The sequence below is a fragment of the Neofelis nebulosa genome, chromosome 17, assembly GCF_028018385.1.
Source record: "Neofelis nebulosa isolate mNeoNeb1 chromosome 17, mNeoNeb1.pri, whole genome shotgun sequence".
Lineage (NCBI taxonomy): Eukaryota > Metazoa > Chordata > Mammalia > Carnivora > Felidae > Neofelis > Neofelis nebulosa.
Window position 1 is genome coordinate 3475211 of NC_080798.1, and position 6315 is coordinate 3481525.

The 6315-nt window shown below is 46.0% G+C and overlaps 1 non-coding gene across 1 annotated transcript; it reads right to left on the bottom strand.

The window, feature by feature from the left end:
* Positions 1-5214: 5214 nt before the first annotated feature.
* On the bottom strand, positions 5215-5321 carry LOC131500547 (U6 spliceosomal RNA). The gene has a single exon (XR_009256352.1). It is a non-coding gene; the product is annotated as a U6 spliceosomal RNA (small nuclear RNA).
* Positions 5322-6315: the final 994 nt, after the last annotated feature.

Sequence of the window (6315 nt, forward strand, 5' to 3'; positions counted from 1 at the left end):
AAGAAAGGGGAAAAACAAATCAAGGACATCACGTTTCTCCCCCTTCTCCACCTCCCAGCGCGAGCCAGCTAGTAAAAAGCTGCACTTTACTACACTGACAGCAGAGGGCGCGCTTGTACTAAAAATCTTTCCAGAAGCAACCAAGAGCATTAGCTAGGCATAGGCTTAACCGGAGCCGTGCAAATCATCCCAGGGAGCCAGCCCTGTTTACAGAAACACACAGGCGCAGACATGTATCAGACACAGCCACCAAAATAAGCCAGGAAACAAGAACCCAAAAACTCAGTTGATACACACCTAAGAACTGCCCCACTGTTGCACCACCTGTTTCACAGGTTTACAACAGCCCAAGGGTGGAAGCAATCCGGAGTCCATCAAGAGATGAAGGGATAAAGGGAACGTGGTTGCTCTGTCCACTGGAATGGTATTCAGCCTTAAAAAGGAAGGCAGCACTAACACCTGCTATAACACGGATGAACCTTGAAAACACTATGCTAAGAAGCCAGTCACAAAGACAACCGCTGCGTGGTTTCACGTACACGCGTTTCTAAAGAAGCCGGATTCATAGAGATAGAAAAGAGCATGGTGCTTACCAGCGGCAGAGGGGTGAAGGTCTGGAGATTGCGTGGTGGGACCGGAGCAGTAGCCATTAATCCCTCCAGGGGGAAGTGCGTGCTGGGACTGGAGCAGTAGACATTAACCTCTCCAGGCCGAACTTCGGAGCCAGCAGGGAGCTTCCGGGGGAGGCACTGAGGCTGCTGGTCTGGCACCAAATTGGGAGCATAACCTCGGGATGCCTGGGATATCTGACCTCGTGAAGGCAATTATAACTGATTACAATCAAGAGCTTAAGTCTCCCTGCTGAAAATACGGGGAGAAATGTCTGTCCTGTTTCTTAGAGCATTTCTTTAGAAAACTTGTATGTTTGGGGGCACCTGGGTGGCTCAGTCGGTTCAGCATCTGACTCTTGGTTTCTGCGGGTTCGAGCCCTGAGTCGGGCTCTGTGCTGACAGTGTGGAGCTTGCTCGGGATTCATTCTCTCTCTCTCTCTCTCTCTCTCTCTCTCTCTCTCTCTCTCTCCCCCTCTACCCCTGCCCCGCTCACTCGCGCATGTGCACTCTCTCTTTCTCTCCCTCCCTCTCCCTCTGGCCCTCCTGGGATTCTCTCTCTTTCTGGTGGCCTTTCTGGGATTCTCCTTCTCTCTCTACCCCTTGCTCACTTGGGCCCTCTCTCTCGCTCAAAAAAAAATTATATTTCACCAACATTATGGAGCCAGTACTTGGCTTAGTTCCCTTGAGGGAACATAAGGGTTTTGTATTCCCCCTTCACAATTTTACTGTATCAGGTGTAGGAAATTTCAATCTCCCCTCTCTTTGCTCTTTTTCTCTCTGTTTCTCTCTGTTTCTCTTTCATACCCAAACTATCCTCAATTTTTGTGCCTCCATACTGACCTTCAACTCCCATCCCTAATGTGGAGGGAGGGCACAAAGCTGTGACCATGTTTAGGGGCAGTCTTTCCATTAATTGTCCCCATACCTTACACCATTAGGGACCTCTGAAGAGCAGAATCTCCCTGACGATATCTCTTCAATATACAGATACAGGGGTTCCCCGGGTGGCTCAGCTGGTTAAGCGCCTGACTTCAGCTCAGGTCATGATCTCACAGTTCATGAGGTCAAGCCTCATGTCGGGCTCTTAACTGCTTAACTGACTGAGCCACCCAGGCGCCCCCCAAATTACATTTTTTTAAAAAAAAGTAGGCTCTAATACCCAACATGGGGCTTGAACTCACAACCCCAAGATCAAGAGCCACATGCTGTACCAACTGAGCCAGCCAGGTGCTCCATGAAAGTACATCTTTCAATAGTGTGCATCCATTTCCTCATTTCTAAAAGATGGATAATAACAGAACCTTCAGATTTATGCTACAGAGGACCCAATAAGAAAGGAAGAAATCTGCCTTGGAACTGAAATCATGCTTAAAGATTGACTATTAAAATATTTTTAGGACTTCTACTTCTTGATGAAGTAGCCATCACCTATCTTGCCTGTTCATAAAAAAAAAAAAATAGGGAAGGTGAATAAATATACAAAATAACTCTGAGATATTGCTGTACAGGACTAATACTAACACGCGATACAGGACTGTGGTATCCAAAAGACTGAAACAAACAAGTCTAGCCACATGATTGCTGATGCATTGTGCCTAGAAGTATCCTCTGGACATCTACCCAGGGAGTACAAACCCAAGCAGAACACAAACAATTTCAACAAGACATAGATGTGGGAATTCAGGAAGCTGGGTTCATGCCCTCTACAAATTCAGAGTAGGATAGGTGACTACAGGGAGCCATGCAGAAAAGAGTTCCAGAATTGCAGAAATCGTGACGGGAGCTTTGTGAAATTTATGAAATATATATGCCCAGGGATGCAAGAAACTCTGTAAACCTTATTCAAGACAAACACAAAGAAAACCACACGATACTAGAAATGGATATTAGAGAGTGATAAAGGATCCCTACTTTCCTAGCCATCCCAAGAAAATTGAAACTGTCAATTCACCTAAATTGAGATAATTGGACCAAGGGATGGGTATTGTTTTTCAGATTTTTTTTTAAAAATCAGGACATAAGGGGGCGCCTGGGTGGCTCAGTCGGTTGAGCGTCCGACCAGCTCAGGTCACGATCTCGCAGTCCGTGAGTTCGAGCCCCGCGTCAGGCTCTGGGCTGATGGCTCAGAGCCTGGAGCCTGTTTCCGATTCTGTGTCTCCCTCTCTCTCTGCCCCTCCACGTTCATGCTTTGTCTCTCTCTGTCTCAAAAATAAATAAATGTTAAAAAAAATCAGGACATAAGTTTTGTAATTCAATAATTCTGGGAAAATTTTCTTTCTCCATTTATGTTGAGCCTCTCCATGTCTGCTATTACTATAGAGCATATGTATTTTACAAAAGAATTGGTCTTACTTCTCTAAGGAAGACACCCGGATGGCCAACAGGCACATGAAAAGATGCTCAACGTCGCTCCTCATCAGGGAAATACAAATCAAAACCACACTCAGATATCACCTCACGCCAGTCAGAGTGGCCAAAATGAACAAATCAGGAGACTATAGATGCTGGAGAGGATGTGGAGAAATGGGAACCCTCTTGCACTGTTGGTGGGAATGCAAAGTGGTGCAGCCGCTCTGGAAAACAGTGTGGAGGTTCCTCAGAAAATTAAAAATAGACCTACCCTATGACCCAGCAATAGCACTGCTAGGAATTTACCCAGGGGATACAGGAGTACTGATGCATAGGGGCACTTGTACCCCAATGTTTATAGCAGCACTCTCAACAATAGCCAAATTATGGAAAGAGCCTAAATGTCCATCAACTGATGAATGGATAAAAGAAACTGTGGTTTATATACACAATGGAATCCTACTTGGCAGGAGAAAGAATGAAATCTGGCCTTTTGTAGCAACATGGATGGAACTGGAGGGTATTATGCTAGGTGAAATAAGTCAGGCAGAGAAAGACAGATACCATATGTTTTCACTCTTATGTGGATCCTCAGAGACTTAACAGAAGACCATGGGGAATGGGAAGGAAAAAAAAAAGTTAGAGATGGAGGGAGCCAAAGCATAAGAGACTGTTAAAAACTGAGAACAAACTGAGGGTTGATGGGGGTGGGAGGGAGGGGAGGGTGGGGGATGGGCATCGAGGAGGGCACCTGTTGGGATGAGCACTGGGTGTTGTATGGAAACCAATTTGACAATAAATTTCATATTTAAAAAAATAAAAAAATAAACATTAAAAACAATAAAATAAAATCTTTAAAAAAATAAAAAGAAAGAGAGAGACTCTTAAAAACTGGGAATAAACTGAGGGGGAGTGGGAGGGAGGGGAAAGTTGGTGATGGGCATTGCGGAGGGCACCTGTTGGGATGAGCACTGGCTGTTGTATGGAAACCAATTTGACAATAAATTCCATATTAAAAAAAAAAGAATCGTTCTTCCAGGTATCTTCCCTGGGTCTACTGAACCATCAAGTGTGATTTTTTTTTTTTTTCAATAATCTCTGCACCCAACACGGGGCTCGAACCCACAACCCCGAGATCAAGGATTACACATTCCACCGACTGAACCAGCCGGATGCCCTTCAAGTGTCATCTTCACCTGCAGCACCACCCAGGTTGTTGACTGTCTCAGTGGATGATATATATTTGATTCATTTTTTTTCTGACTTTCTTTCTGTCAAAGCCTCCCTCAACTCTCCTGTGGTACACACGCAGACCATCATGGCTACTAATAACCCCATCTCCTGAGTCACTGTCTGAATTGAAGTTTCCCGTAGGAAGGCCACAGACTGACGCGTGGCCTGGACCCAGTTATGGCGGAGGCGAGCGGACAGAGCCTGACTTTGCAGAACCGGTGGTTTCCCTTCCTGTGTAGTAGCTGATGCTGTTGCCCTGTGACAAGGGCTTCTGAGCTCCAGAGCGCTCATGAGTGTCATGAGTGGGTCTGTCTTCTTGTGACGACTGTCTGCCCAGTTTGCCGTGACACATCCGGGAGGTGTGGACTGAGACACTACCATGCCCCTGGGGATCATTTTCCTTCTTGTACTTGGTGAGTGCGGCAGGGAGAGTTGGTGAGCTTAGAAGGGGAAGAGAATATACTCAGGTTCATGTCTTGGGTTCCTCTCAGGGGACTCTTCCTCTGTGAGGTCCTAGGGCCATTTAACTACTGAGGAATCACCCATCTGGTCACTTTTACTCAACTTGCATCCAGGCAATGCCCTGATCTCAGGTGTTTGGAAATCACTGAGTTATAGGGTAGACATCGCTTACCAGGCATATCTCTATTTCAGTGTGTTGTCTGGACCAAAGGATTTGGGCACAAAATGGTGAGTGTTTCTTCCCCTTTCCACCTAGTCGCGTTGAGTCTGACTGAGTGCACTGTGGGATAAGTCTCAGGAGCCTTGAACTGGTTCCAACCGTTGACCCACACCATCCCTCACCCACAGTCTTCATTTTGTTTATTTATGTTTAAAAATTGTGGTAAAATTGGGGCGCCTGGATGGCTCAGTCTGTTGAGCGTCCGACTGGCTCAGGTCATGATCTCACCATGGTTGGTTGGTTTGAGCCCCGAGTCGGGCTCTGTGCTGACAGCGCAGAGCCTGGAGCCTGCTTCGGATTCTGTGTCTCCTTCTCTCTCTGTCCCTCCTCTGCTCGCACTCTGTCCCACTCTGTCTCTCGAATTTGCGTGTCATCCTTGCGCAGGGGCCATGCTAATCTTCTCTGTATCGTTCCAATTTTAGTATATGTGCTGCCGAAGCGAGCACCCACTCTGTCTCTCAAAAAATAAATAAATGTTAAAAAATAAATAAAATTGTGGTAAAATACAGTTAACATAAGTTTACCACCTTAGCTGATGTTAAGCATGTTTCAGTAGTGATAAGTACATTCACATTGTTGTGCAATCAACCTCCAGAACTTTTCATCTTGCAAAACAGACACTCTATACCTGTTAACCAGCAACTCCCCAATTCTTCTCTCCCAGCTTCCAGCAAACACCACTCTATTTTCTGATTCTATGAATTTGACTTCTCTAATACCTCATACAAGTGCAGTTAGACAGTGTGTGTCTTTTTGTGTCTGGCTTATTTCATGGGATAATGTCCTCAGGGTTCATCTGTGTTGTAGCACATGCCAGAAGGTCCTTCCTTTTCAAGGCTGAATATATTCCATTGTGTGTATAGAACCGACCCTCGATACCTGCTCTGGTCATGATCTTATGGCTCGTGAGACGGAGCCCTGCACTGGAATCCATGCTGAGTGTGGAACCTGCTCGGGATTCTTTCTCCCCCTCTATCTCTGCCCCTCTCCTCTGCTCATGTGCACCTTCTCTCTTTCTCTCTCAAAAAAAAAAAAAAAAAAAAGGAAAGAATCTGCCAGGGTCACTAATAATAATATTGAAGGGAAACATAGCTGAGAGTGACACAGAGAACAGACACAGAGCACAGGCCCATGTCTCCTTGTAGATAAGGGATTAATTCTCTCTGCCTGTGCCGCAGGCACTTTCCATTTGCCATTGCCTAGGCTGCTTCCAGCTCCCTGATTTACCGAGAGGCCAGCTCACGGGAGAAAGCACTCTTGCTCAGCAAAGAGACAGTAGAGAAAATCCAGACCTCAACATGTGCCGAGTCTGAGAACTTGTGCAAGCAGTTTCCTACCCCTGAATGCCAAGTTCCTTCTTTCCAAAACGGGGATAGCAATAGGCTGTTGCATCCATGAAGACACCACACACCTGTAAAGCTCAGGGAACATCACTTTGCT